The sequence below is a fragment of the Ascaphus truei genome, chromosome 7 (genome assembly GCF_040206685.1).
Source record: "Ascaphus truei isolate aAscTru1 chromosome 7, aAscTru1.hap1, whole genome shotgun sequence".
Lineage (NCBI taxonomy): Eukaryota > Metazoa > Chordata > Amphibia > Anura > Ascaphidae > Ascaphus > Ascaphus truei.
In genome coordinates this window covers 109,772,344-109,787,343 of record NC_134489.1, presented here as the reverse complement: position 1 = coordinate 109,787,343, position 15,000 = coordinate 109,772,344, and the positions used below count along the sequence as shown (strand labels likewise).

The following is a 15,000-nucleotide window of genomic DNA, read 5'->3' as shown; positions in this document are numbered from 1 at the left end:
CACAGAGCAGCAGCACAGCTCGGGAGCCAGGACATGCTCCAGAGACCCGCAGTCAGGATGGAGCAGGATCTGTAGAGACCAGAGGAGAGGATTATCAGGACTGGCTGGTGGCTGCTCAGGTCCAAGTAAGTTACACTTTCATATTGTTATAGGGGAAGAATCCCTCTGGCTCCCTGATCAATGTACTTGATGAATGTCTGCTGTATGTATTCCTGGTGTATAGGGTCTTCTCATTGTATGGATTCCTGGTGTATAGGGTCTTCTCATTGTATGGATTCCTGGTGTATAGGGTCTTCTCATTGTATGGATTCCTGGTGTATGGGGTCCTCTCATTGTATGGATTCCTGGCGTATAGGGTCCTCTCATTGTATGGATTCCTGGTGTATGGGGTCCTCCCATGGCACGAATTCCTGGTATATAGGGTCCTCTCATTGTATGTCCCAGTTCTGACTTGCTTCCTCGTGCCTGTGGAATGTTCTATGCATTTTATCTATGAGCTGATCTTGTATTCTCCTTGTTTTACCCGATGTGCAGCCGGCTTATCTTTCTTTTCGTTGTGCCTGAAGTTCTCTTGCATTTTCCGAGTTAATCTTGCATTTTGATCATTACACTCAGGACTTGTTCCATGTTTTATATGTGGATCTTGCTATTGTTTCTATTGTGCTCATTTGGATTTTCTAGACGTCTGTCATGTTTTATTTTCCCTGCTCTTGAAACTGCCCTTTGCCTGTAAATATATATATATGTTTTTCTAGTGTACCCCTGTACCAGTGATGCTCATGGTGTTCCCATCTGCTGAGCTCTAACCCAAGTCTGTATATGCAGAGCTAGCTGTGAGCGCTTGGTATTTGCAGCTGCATGGGCAGGAAATTATAGCTGGGACATTCACTGCATTCATACTTACCACTTACTGTATATAGTATTCTAATGTTGCAAGATAGCTGGGGGAATGTGCAGTGTTACACTGTATATAATATTCTAATGTTGCAAGATAGCTGGGGGAATGTGCAGTGTTACACTGTATATAATATTCTAATGTTGCAAGATAGCTGGGGGAATGTGCAGTGTTACACTGTATATAATATTCTAATGTTGCAAGATAGCTGGGGGAATGTGCAGTGTTACACTGTATATAATATTCTAATGTTGCAAGATAGCTGGGGGAATGTGCAGTGTTACACTGTATATAATATTCTAATGTTGCAAGATAGCTGGGGGAATGTGCAGTGTTACTGTGGCAGAGAAGTCTTTGATCCTGTACAGATAACATATATCTGAGTGTTTGGTGTTGGACACTGTTACCTTGCAGCAAACATCAAGTTTGGACCCCAATATATGTCCAAAACGGAAAGGATTTCACAGTGAAGTATGTCACTAGGACTAGAAGGGTGTCATTTATAAACCTTTTGTTGACTGAATACATAGGAAGCAAATGTTACATGTCACAACAGCATCCCAACCCCAATGTACACAAAGTCTAAGTCAAATGTTCAACCTCTGGACCCAAAATAGCATTTTAATAGGTATATTCTGATTTATGTCAATCTATAACTCAGGCAATGAGCGACACCCATCTATTGCAGATTCTAGCAGCTGAGAGATTATTCCCCAAATCCCCTTTCTGTACCTTTTTGAAACGACCATGTGAAGTGCTGTTATCCTGTGAATCGTGTCTGCTACTACAATCCCTTCTTTGTTAAAGTCACTAGCTGGGCTGCCTGTGTTTCCTACAATGGGAACGGTTTGAGATTCATTCATTGCTGCTAAGTATTTAAATCTGCCCTCCCTCCAACAAGACTACAAGACAGTAACAGAATGGGGCCGGCGGCCGAGGGGCTGAAAGGGTTAGGCCTTGGGGAGAGGAAGAGAAACTCTTTGATGCTTTTGTCAGTATTATCTAAACTCCAATCTAACAGCATTGGATGGTGAAGCGGACTACAGGTGTTAGCAGAAAAACTGGTTCCCGGCACTCACTGACAGAATAGTCTGATAATAAGCAAAAATAAGGACTTTTAATATGAAAACATATTGGCGCAATTTGATATACATTTGGGAGATGTGGGAGTCATTGTACAAAGGAGATAATTACCCCCGGTGCAGAATGACACCTGTGGGGAAAGGGTACAAAGGAGGATAAGGGATAGGGGAAATGAGAGGAGGGAAAACAAAGGGGGGGATGTGGAAAGCGGGGGGGAAGGCAAAAAATGGAGGGTGTACAAATAAAAGGCAAATAGAGGGGGGCAACATTTCAGGGATAGACCCCTTTTTCTGGCCCGTTCCCTACGATCTGTGAGACCACAGGTACTTCCCTCTCTCCTAACCTCCAAAAATGCAATATTAAAGGAACAAGTGCAACCACCAGGCCCTCTATGGGAGTGAGCCAAAGCTTACCAAAATGGGTCTGGAAATAGCATTAGCCCTGGTTAGGACACTAGGGGGTCTAAATGGACAAAGTCTGGCTTCCAAATGCAGAGTCCGGATAACTGACCAGCTTCCGGCCAGATTCTAACACTGGTCAGAAAACAGCACACGAGGAAAGTTAGTGCAAGAAAACCAGTCCCGGCTATAGAGTAACTAGCTCACGATTTGGTGCGTCTGAGAGAGTTACCCGGACTCTGCATTTGGAAGCCAGACTTTGTCCATTTAGACCCCCTAGTGTCCTAACCAGGGCTAATGCTATTTCTAGACCCATTTTGGTAAGCTTGGGCTCACTCCCATAGAGGGCCTGGTGGTTGCACTTGTTCCTTTAATCTTACATTTTTGGAGGTTAGGAGAGAGGGAAGTACCTGTGGTCTCACAGATCGTAGGGAACGGGCCAGAAAAAGGGGTCTATCCCTGAAATGTTGCCCCCCTCTATTTGCCTTTTATTTGTACACCCTCCATTTTTTGCCTTCCTCCCCCCTTTCCACATCCCCCCCTTTGTTTTCCCTCCCCTCATTTCCCCTATCCCTTATCCTCCTTTGTACCTATAGCCGGGGTCCCCCTGTCCCCCTGTAAGCCCTTACCTACGGCTGTAGCGGGCAGCAAGTGCGGGCAGTGTTGTGGGGAGGTGTGGAGTGGTGACTGCATCACCGGAGGATCCCGGCGGCTCCCATTGCATGGCACCGCCATGTTGAGGTTGCGCGCGCATGCGCAGAGGATCTTTTAGTGACAGAGGCGCAGGGCTGTTAGTCAGGTGCAGGCAAGCAGCCAATTGCGCGGCCGGATTCACCTGCGACCAAAGAGGATACATTTTGCGCGCTGGAGACCACGCTAGTCGGAGCTGGGACGAGGAAGGGGTAGGGTGTGTATGTGCAGGGTGCCTGAGGCTCCTGCACTAGGCCTGAGACACCCTGTTAGGCCCAGCTAGGCCCCGACTCCCACATAGCTTGTGGCTGCTATAGGGACAGGCCCCTTAGACAGGGACACTGCCCCGCTTAGCACCATTAGTGTCAGGGACACATCAGAATGCGCGCAGCAATTGCGGCCTGTGGTCTTGGACCAGACCACCACCGCAAGGCACAGAGACTATCTTCCTGGTGGGACACTCCTTCCGGATACCACGCCACGTGGAGACGGACACCTTCACTGACAACGACGCCATGGGACAGACGGTTCTCTTCTGTCGGTGATGCCGGGTGCCGGAGCAGGTATCCCCATCTACAAGTGCACCAACAGAAACACACGGGTGTGGGCAGCGCTGTCACACACACTTTGGGTGGGTTGACACTGTGGACACCAGGGTGTTTGGGTGCCCAGGGGCACCTCAGTACTTTGGGGTAAACCCCACCGGGGTGTGGACACGGTGTGGTGGGTACGGCCCTGTGAGGCCTGAGTAGTTCTGTTATTACTCTTCGTATGTGTTCAGTAAACTTGTTATACCACACCAGTGTGTATTACTTACATAGTGTCCTGCACGGGGTTATCCAACACTGATAGGATCCCGCACAGGTGGAGGCACTGTCACCAGACGGAGCAGGTACACCCCACGCTCCCAGCAGCGGAGGTTCAGGCCTCCTGTGAGCCACAGGTAACACACCACACACACAGTAGCCGCCATATCTCCCAGGGGGTGGGGGAAAGTGCGCTACATACCCTTTCCCCACAGGTGTCATTCTGCGTGAAAACCACACCTGTTTATTCTCACATAACCATATTCACATAGAGGGGTGGAAATGTATAAAGCAGAAGTGGCCAACTCCAGTCCTCAAGCCACCAAGAGGTCAGGTTTTCCATGGTATCCCTGCTTCAGCACAGATGGCTCAGTCTTCTGAGCCACCTGTACTGAAGCAGAGATATTCTGGAAAACCTGTCCTGTTGGTGGCCCTTGAGGACTTGGCCGCCCCTGGTCTAGATCTTTGAACTACCACAAGGTTAAAAAAAGTGTCCAATGACGCAACACATTGCAGAGCGCTGTGGCAGTGAAAGGGTTCGTAAATAGGGTGACCAGACTTGCCGTTTGTCCCGGTTCCCAACTTTCCTGGCCACAGTCATGGTTTTTCTCTCCGCTGGCCGCGCCTGCGCAGTCAGTGCTCGCCATTTCTGCAAGCGCAGTCAGCGCTCGCCATTCCCGCCTGCGCAGTCAGTGCTCGCCATTCCCGCCTGCGCAGTCAGTGCTTGCCAGTCCCGCCTGCGCAGTCAGCGCTCGCCATTCGCGCATGCACAGGCAGCGGCCGCCATCCCTACATGCGCAGTCAGTGCTCGCCATTCGGACATGCAGTCAGTGCTCGCCATCCCCACATGCGCAGTCAGTGCTCACCATTCGCGCATGCAGAGCTCGCCATTCACACAGGCAGCGCTCACCATTCGCGCATGCGCAGTCAGCACTCGCCATTCGCGCATGCGCAGTCAGCAGTCGCGTATGCGCAGTCAGCGTTTGCCATTCGGACATGCGCAGTCAGCACTCGCCATTGCCAGCGCTTGCCATTCGCACATGTGCAGCCAGCGCTTGCCATTCGTACATGCGCAGTCAGTGCTCGCCATTTGCACATGCGCAGCCAGCGCTTGCCATTCGTATATGCACAGTCAGTGCTCGCCATTCGCACATGCGCAGCCAGCGCTTGCCATTCGTATATGCGCAGTCAGTGCTCGCCATTCGCACATGCGCAGCCAGCGCTTGTGCAAATTCGCTCATGAGCAGTCAGTGCTCGCTATTCGCACATGCGCAGCCAGCGCTTGCCATTCGCACATGCGCAGCCAGCGCTTGCCATTCGCACATGAGCAGTCAGTGCTCGCTATTCGCACATGCGCAGTCAGTGCTCGCTATTCGCACATGCGCAGTCAGTGCTCGCTATTCGCACATGCGCAGTCAGTGCTTGCCATTCACGCATGCGCAGTCAGTGCTCGCTATTCGCACATGCGCAGTCAGTGCTAGCTATTCGCACATGCGCAGTCAGTGCTCGCCATTCGCACATGCGCAGTCAGTGCTCGCTATTCGCACATGCGCAGTCAGTGCTCGCCATTCGCACATGCGCAGTCAATGCTCGTATTCGCGCATGCGCAGTTGGCACTCACGTCTGCTCATGCGCAACAATTTGTTATTTTTTTGCCGGGGCAAATATGGTCGCCCTATAAGAAACGCATGCGTGAGGCTCACCCCATGACTGGGGACAGCAGGCTGAAGCCTCGGGCTGAGTTATATGGCAGTTTCTACAGCAGCATCTTCCCAAAATAGTCAGGAGGTAAAGGACATCGCAGTAACCTACGTATGGTTAAAAATGAACATCTTGACTAAGGCAGAATCAGTGAGGAAGCTCAAACTGAGCAGTCCAAAGGGACTAAAAGCTGTCTCTGAGTTGGTCCACTCATTCTACACTTCCTTGTCCCAGGCTTGGCTGTGTAAAACATCAGACAAAAGCTCTAGGGAGTCCATGTTCTAATAAATAGGAAGCTAAAAGTTACACGGCCGCAGGGTGTGACAATGAAGCAGTGTGACGATCGACCCTCTGCGCCGATCTATATTCAGCATTCTACCCCTCCGGCACACCAAAGGTTAATCGGAGTACAAGTTACATCTTAAAAATACATGGTTATGTTTTATTGGGGTCAGGCCAGAACGACCCGGCCTGTTTTCTGTGTCTGTCTAAAAGTGGAGGATTATCTAAGATTAAAACAGGTCTGGGATTGTGGGGACATTAAAACCCGAGACCCACAACTCTTGTTGACAATGGCAATAACGAGAAGATCTTTGTGTCGCATTAAACGGAATTCTTCAAGTGATATGGGTAAAACAAGAGGGCATGGGCAGGAAGCCACACACATCTGTACAAGGTTACTAAAGGGACGATATCTGGGATTCGATAGAATTCACAAGGACACGAAAGATGTATTTCTGACAAGGGAGCTCACCTGATTAAATTAATACCAGGTATGACCCGTTGGCCTATGCTACAAATCGGATAACCTTTCACATTAAAGATGCCCCTAACAAGATGGGTGTTCACACATGTATTTTAATTATACAAATGCAATAGCAAAGGTGATGTCCTAGGGGTGATAGGGCAAAGGTGGTGTCCTAAGGGTGCTAGGGCAAAGGTGGTGTCCTAGGGGTGATAGGGCAAAGGTGGTGTCCTAGGGGTTATAGAAAGAAGGTTATGGGGTATTTTACAATCACGCATTTTTTAATTCTCTCCCTAAGCCTTAAATATCATTAGCGATTGTTGAGAGGGAGTTTAGGGCTTGCATTTGGACTCATTCAGTTTCAATTGCCGGGGTTTTTAACATTAAAACAAAATGCATTTGGGATATGACTCTAGAATTCAGCAGAGTGTTTGATGCCAACAAGACCAGTGAATTCTCTTATTAACAAATCCATGACCGTGTGGAGGGATCTGATCTTAACGTATTCAGATTCTCTCTTCTCAACCTGTTTATTTGATCAAACTGTATGTTTCTTGTAACATTATTTTTTCTGTAAGGACTGTGCCACTTTTGTATATTAAATCTGAAATGTAATAAGTGCTGTCTTTGGGCCCTAATTGAACTGCGCACATTTTGAAGAGCGTAACTGCATTTTCGGGCACATTTTGCTACAATAGGTCTTTGTGTGATTAAATGACATATGTTTTCCTAGTAAACAGGGGGCCGAGGACCCCTCGTGGTAAGATCCTGGCGGCAGCGACATGGGGGTATACTGTGGCGGAGTGAGGGGAGATATTACTCTTTTTAGGGACCACGTGTGGAAATAAGCGAGTCCGTTAAATAGCTCTGTGTCACTTACACAAGTCCCGTGCTCACAGGGGTGCCGTGTGTGACACGCAGGGGTGAGGGTCTCGAGGAGAACAAGCAGATACACTTTTGGGTTAACGGTAAAGGCCAAGGAACACCCTGACTGAGTCGGTGTTTGTGAGCAGTATACAAGCTCACACATCACTGGATGGGTGTCCACAATCGCTGCCTGTCCTCGGCCTGTCCTCGGCCTGTGCTCTGCCAGTGCTCGGCCTGTGCTCGGCCTGTCCTCTGCCTGTGCTCGGCCTGTGCTCTGCCTGTGCTCGGCCTGTCCTCTGCCTGTGCTCGGCCTGTCCTCTGCCTGTGCTCGACCTGTCCTCTGCCTGTGCTCGGCCTGTCCTCTGCCTGTGCTCGGCCTGTCCTCTGCCTGTGCTCGGCCTGTCCTCTGCCTGTGCTCGGCCTGTCCTCGGCCTGTGCTCGGCCTGTCCTCGGCCTGTCCTCTGCCTGTGCTCGGCCTGTGCTCGCCCTGTGCTCGCCCTGTGCTCGCCCTGTCCTCTGCCTGTGCTCGGCCTGTCCTCTGCCTGTGCTCGGCCTGTGCTCGGCCTGTCCTCTGCCTGTGCTCGACCTGTCCTCTGCCTGTGCTCGGCCTGTCCTCTGCCTGTGCTCGGCCTGTCCTCTGCCTGTGCTCGGCCTGTCCTCTGCCTGTGCTCGGCCTGTCCTCTGCCTGTGCTCGGCCTGTCCTCTGCCTGTGCTCGGCCTGTCCTCTGCCTGTGCTCGGCCTGTCCTCGGCCTGTCCTCTGCCTGTGCTCGGCCTGTCCTCTGCCTGTGCTCGGCCTGTCCTCTGCCTGTGCTCGGCCTGTCCTCTGCCTGTGCTTGGCCTGTCCTCTGCCTGTGCTCGGCCTGTCCTCGGCCTGTCCTCTGCCTGTGCTCGGCCTGTCCTCGGCCTGTGCTCGGCCTGTCCTCTGCCTGTCCTCGGCCTGTCCTCGGCCTGTGCTCGGCCTGTCCTCTGCCTGTGCTCGGCCTGTCCTCTGCCTGTGCTCGGCCTGTCCTCTGCCTGTGCTCGGCCTGTCCTCTGCCTGTCTTCGGCCTGTCCTCTGACTTTTACTCGCGACCACAAGGTTTCAGATGAGTCTGTGATCGCGGCCTGCACATGATGACCGGTCAGCAGAGCTGATGGCCGTCCTGTGTCTGCGTCACGTTGATAAGAAGTACTCAGGCTTCGCTCTAATTACAGGAATGTGTTCTGTGTCTGATAAACAAAGACTGCGGATGTGAGAAGGGAAATTAGCCGGTTTGCTGAAATGATGGGTCACGCCAGACGTAACCTCTTCACTGCCGGAGCGGCCACATACTAAGTGACTGTAGATTCTTGTTAAATTAGAAAAGTCACTGATAATGCCATAGGATTGCCGCCTGTGGGCACGTCGCCTGTGGGATTGCCACCTGTGGGAATGCCGCCTGTGGGCACGCCGCCTGTGGGATTGCCGCCTGTGGGCACGCCGCCTGTGGGAATGCCGCCTGTGGGATTGCCGCCTGTGGGCACGCCGCCTGTGGGAATGCCGCCTGTGGGATTGCCGCCTGTGGGCACGCCGCCTGTGGGAATGCCGCCTGTGGGATTGCCGCCTGTGGGATTGCCGCCTGTGGGCACGCCGCCTGTGGGATTGCCGCCTGTGGGATTGCCGCCTGTGGGATTGCCGCCTGTGGGATTGCCGCCTGTGGGAATCCCGCCTGTGGGATTGCCGCCTGTGGGATTGCCGCCTGTGGGATTGCCGCCTGTGGGAATGCCGCCTGTGGGATTGCCGCCTGTGGGATTGCCGCCTGTGGGATTGCCGCCTGTGGGATTGCCGCCTGTGGGAATGCCGCCTGTGGGAATGCCGCCTGTGGGATTGCCGCCTGTGGGATTGCCGCCTGTGGGAATGCCGTCTCTGATGATATTACTTTAGATGTCATCTCTAAATTTTATTTGTATATATTTGTCTAAATGAAAGTTCCTTCCAAGACGCGCGGCTGTATTTCCCAGGAGCAGGGCCGCAGCCTGATTTCCTGGGACAGCCTACACACACACACACACACACACACACACACACACACACACACGCGCAGGACACTGAGACACACACACAGGCAGGACACTGAGACGCACACACACAGGCAGGACACTGAGACACACACAGGCAGGACACTGAGACACACACACACACACACACACACGCAGGACACTGAGACACACACAGGCAGGACACTGAGACACACACACACACAGGACCCTGAGACACACACACACACACAGGACACTGAGACACACACACACACAGGCAGGACACTGAGATGCACACACACAGGCAGGACACTGAGACACACACACAGGCAGGACACTGAGACACACACACACACAGGACCCTGAGACACACACACACAGGCAGCACACTGAGACACACACACACAGGCAGGACACTGAGACACACACACACAGGCAGGACACTGAGACACACACAGGCAGGACACTGAGACGCACACACACAGGCAGGACACTGAGACACACACACAGGCAGCACACTGAGACACACACACACAGGCAGCACACTGAGACACACACACAGGCAGCACACTGAGACACACACACAGGCAGCACACTGAGACACACACACACAGGCAGCACACTGAGACACACAGGCAGCACACTGAGACACACACACACAGGCAGGACACTGAGACACACACACACAGGCAGCACACTGAGACACACACACACAGGCAGCACACTGAGACACACACACAGACAGGACACTGATTTCCTGGGGCCCAGGACTGTTCTCAGCCTTTTGGGCCAAAATCGAGAAATAATGTGAAATATTAGGCAAAAAGTGCTAAATCTTGTGGAAGTTGCCAAAAATGCCGCCACTTTCACAGCAACATTAATTTGAGAGAAACATGCGGTGCGAGGCGCGATTTAGCAATACTTTCCATTTTCCTGACTGTTCTGGGGAGGAGTCTTGGGAGGGAATGAGTGGGAGGGAGTGGGTGGGAATGGGTGGGAGTGGGTGGGAGTGGGAGGGAATGGGTGGGAGTGGGAGGGAATGGGTGGGAGTGGGAGGGAATGGGTGAGAGTGGGAGGGAATGGGTGAGAGTGGGAGGGAATGGGTGGGAGTGGGAGGGGGCGCCCTTCCGAGGATTGTTTTAGGAAATAGAATATGAAATAGTGCAAATCTTTGCAAATTGGTGAATGCTTGGAGCGAAATTTAGAACAAATGACGTAAAGGTCAGATCATTTATATATAATTGACCTGCAGTCATACTGTACATGGCGAGCAATACTGCACCCCTCCTCATCCTCTCTCTCTCCCCCCTTGTCCTCTCACCCTCCTACCCCCCCTTGTCCTCTAACCCCTCCCTTCATCCTCTCTCATTCCCCCATCCTCTCATACCCCCTCCCTTCATCCTCTCTCCCCCCCCCCCTCCCTTCATCCTCTCACCCCTCCTCCCTTCATCCTCTGTTAACCCCCATCCCTTCATCCGCTCACCCCCCCTCCCCCCTCCCTGTCATTATCAGTACAGTAGCTTTCAAATTTAGACTTCAAAATCCAGCTTTAAATTGCATGTTGAATCATGCCAGTGAATAAGTAACCTGCTCTGCCTTCTTGGGGATGATCTGTAAGTAAGAAGGTGCTGCAGAGATTGCAATGCTGCTGGGATGAGGGCTGAGATCAGTAAGTAAGGGTGCTGCAGAGATTGCAATGCTGCTGTGATGATCAGTAAGTAAGGGTGCTGCAGAGATTGCAATGCTGCTGTGATGATCAGTAAGTAAGGGTGCTGCAGAGATTGCAATGCTGCTGTGATGATCAGTAAGTAAGGGTGCTGCAGAGATTGCAATGCTGCGGTGATGATCAGTAAGTAAGGGTGCTGCAGAGATTGCAATGCTGCTGTGATGATCAGTAAGTAAGGGTGCTGCAGAGATTGCAATGCTGCGGTGATGATCAGTAAGTAAGAAGGTGCTGCAGAGATTGCAATGCTGCTGTGATGAGGGCTGAGTTATGGAGCGTTTCAGAGAATTTACAATAGTGGTTATTTTTAATAGATCTTGAAAATGGGAAGACTTAGTATAGTGAAAGAAAAGTAAGGGGAGTGAGCAATTAAACAAAGTGGCCAGTACTGTATGTACTGTCACCACACACACACACACACACATGCACTGAGACATTCACACACTCACACACTGAGACACACACATATACAGGCAGGACACAGGACACAGACAGAAAGACAGACACACACATACACTCAGATACACACACACACACAGGTAGGACACAGACACACACACACAGGCAGGACACTGAGACACACACATACACTCACACACTGAGACACACACACACACACACACACACGACACAGATAGACAGACACACACAGGCAGGACACTAAGACACACACAGGCAGGAGGCAGGACACACACACTGAGACACACACAGGCAGGACACACACACACACACGCAGGACACAGACACGCACATACTGAGACACAGACACACACACAGGCAGGACACTGAGACACACAGACACACACAGGCAGGACACTGAGACACACACACACACAGGCAGGACACTGAGACACACAGACACACACAGGCAGGACACTGAGACACACACACACACAGGCAGGACACTGAGACACACACACACACAGGCAGGACACTGAGACACACACACACACACACACACACACACACACACACACACACACAGGCAGGACACTGAGACACACACACTGAGACACACACACACAGGCAGGACACTGAGACACACACACACACACACACACACACACAGGCAGGACACTGAGACACACACACTGAGACACACACACACACACACACACAGGCAGGACACTGAGACACACACACACACAGGCAGGACACTGAGACACACACACACACACACACACACACACACACACTGAGACAGACACACACACACACACACACACACACACACACACACACTGAGACAGACACAGACACACACACACACACACACAGACAGACACACACACACACAGACACACACACAGAGACACACACAGGCAGGACACACACACACACACACACACACACACACACACACACACACACACACACACACACACACACACACACACACACACACACACACACAGCCTCACCTCTCTCTGCTGCATGCTTTTCCTCCGCTCTTTGGCCCCACCCCCAGGCTCCTGCCACCTCCTGATTGGCTGAATTACACAGCAGCAACCAATCAGAAGCTGCCCAGCCCCCTAGCAGCAGCAGCCCTGCTCTATCCCATGTCCGGGACAGGGGAACCAAATACCAGCCTGTCCCGTTCCATACCGGACACCGGGCAACCCTACCTCTAACCCTTCCCCCTCCTCTAACCCTTCCCTGACCGCTTCTCACCTTTCCCCCTTTACTCTCTCCCCCTCCTCTCACCCTTCCCCGCCTCCTCTCACACTTCCCCCCTCCTCTCACCCTTTCTCCCCCCGCCTCTCACCCTTTCTCCCCCCTCCTCTCACCCTTCCCTCCCCCTCCTCTCACCCTTCCCTCCCCCTCCTCTCACCCTTCCCCCCCTTCCTCTCACCCTTCCCCCCTTCCTCTCACCCTTCGCCCCTTCCTCTCACCCTTCCCCCCTTCCTCTCACCCTTCTCCCCCTTCCTCTCACCCTTCTCCCCCTTCCTCTCACCCTTCTCCCCCCTCCTCTCACCCTTCCCCCCTTCCTCTCTCTCTCCCCCCTCCTCTCACTCTTCCCTCCCCTCCTCTCACTCTCCCCCTCTCTCACCATTCCCTCCTCTCACCCTTTCCCCTCCTCCTTTCACCCTTCCCCCTCCTCCTTTCACCCTTCCCCCCTCCTCTCACCCTCCCCCCACTCCTCTGATCCTTCCCCCCCTCCGCTCACCCTTCCCCCCCCTCCTCTCACCCTTCCCCCCCTCCTCTCACCCTTCCCCCCCTCCTCTCACCCTTCCCCCCCTCCTCTCACCCTTCCCCCCCCTCTCTCACCCTTCCCCCCCCTCCTCTCACCCTTCCCCCCTCCTCTCACCCTTCCCTCCTCCTCTCACCCTTCCCCCCTTCCTCTCACCCTTCCCCCCCTTCCTTTCACCCCACCTTCCTCTCACCCTCCCCCCTTTCTCCCACCCTCCCCCTTCCTCTCCCCCTCCCCCCCTTCCTCTCCCCCTCCCCCCCCTTCCTCTCACCCTCCCCCCTTCCTCTCACCCTCCCCCCTTCCTCTCACCCTCCCCCCCTTCCTCTCACCCTCCCCCCCTTCCTCTCACCCTCCCCCCCTTCCTCTCACCCTCCCCCCCTTCCTCTCACCCTCCCCCCCTTCCTCTCACCCTCCCCCCCTTCCTCTCTCCCTCCCCCCTCCTCTCACCCTTCCCCCCCTCCTCTCGCCCTTCCCCCCCTCCTCTCACCCTTCCTCCCCTCCTCTCGCCCTTCCCCCCTCCTCTCACCCCTCCCCCCCTTCCTCTCACCCTCCCCCCCTTCCTCTCACCCTCCCCCCCTTCCTCTCTCCCTCCCCCCTCCTCTCACCCTTCCCCCCCTCCTCTCGCCCTTCCCCCCCTCCTCTCACCCTTCCCCCCCTCCTCTCACCCTTCCCCCCCTCCTCTCGCCCTTCCCCCCTCCTCTCACCCTTCCCCCCCTCCTCTCACCCTTCCCCCCCTCCTCTCACCCTTCCCCCCCTCCTCTCACCCTTCCCCCTCCTCTCACCCTCCCCCCACTCCTCTCATCCTTCCCCCCCTCCGCTCACCCTTCCCCCCCCCCTCCTCACCCTTCCCCCCCCCTCCTCTCACCCTTCCCCCCCTCCTCTCACCCTTCCCCCCTCCTCTCACCCTTCCCCCCTCCTCTCACCCTTCCCCCCTCCTCTCACCCTTCCCCCCTTCCTCTCACCCTTCCCCCCTTCCTCTCACCCTTCCCCCCCCTTCCTCTCACCCTCCCCCCTTTCTCTCACCCTCCCCCCTTTCTCCCACCCTCCCCCTTCCTCTCCCCCTCCCCCCCTTCCTCTCCCCCTCCCCCCTTCCTCTCACCTTCCTCTCCCCCTCCCCCCCTCCTCTCCCCCTCCCCCCTTCCTCTCCCCCTCCCCCCTTCCTCTCACCCTCCCCCCTTCCTCTCACCCTCCCCCCCTTCCTCTCTCCCTCTCCCCTCCTCTCACTCTTCCCCCCCCCTCCTCTCACTCTCCCCCCCTCTCACCCTTCCCCCCTCTCTCACCCTTCCCCCCTTCCTCTCACCCTCCCCCCCTCCTCTCACCCTTCCCCCCTCCTCTCACCCTTCCCCCCCTCCTCTCACCCTTCCAATCCCTCCTCTCACCCTTCTCCCCCTCCTCTCACCCTTCCCCCCTCTCCTCTCATCCTCCCCCCCTCCTCTCACCCTTCCCTCCTCTCACCCTTCCCCCTCTCCTCTCACTTTCCCCCCTCCTCTCAACTTCCCCCCTCCTCTCACCCTTCCCCCCCTCTCCCTCCCTCCTCTCACCCTTCCCCCCTTCCTCTCACCCTCCCCCCCTTCCTCTCACCCTTCCCCCCCCTCCTCTCGCCCTTCCCCCCCTCCTCTCGCCCTTCCCCCCCTCCTCTCACCCTTCCCCCCCCTCCTCTCACCCTTCCCCCCCCTCCTCTCACCCTTCCCCCCTCCTCTCACCCTTCCCCTGCTCCTCTCACCCTTCCCCTCCCTCCTCTCACCCTTCCCCCCCTCCTCTCACCCTTCCCCCCCTCCTCTCACCCTTCCCCCCCCTCCTCTCACCCTTCCCCCGCCTCCTCTCACCCTTCCCTCTCTCCTCTCACCCTTCCCCCCCTCTTCTCACCCTTCCCCCCCTCCTCTCACCCTTCCCCCCCTCCTC

General features: G+C 54.5%; 1 protein-coding gene across 1 annotated transcript in view; it reads left to right on the top strand.

Moving 5' to 3' along the window:
• The window catches only part of MYLK (myosin light chain kinase), a 375,829-nt gene that overhangs the window by 465 nt on the left and 360,364 nt on the right, over positions 1-15,000 (top strand). The window contains exon 1 of the mRNA XM_075609890.1: positions 1-125. This exon is cut by the window's left edge and continues 465 nt beyond it. The gene's annotated coding sequence lies outside the window, so the exon portion shown is untranslated. The remainder of the gene's footprint in view (positions 126-15,000) is intronic.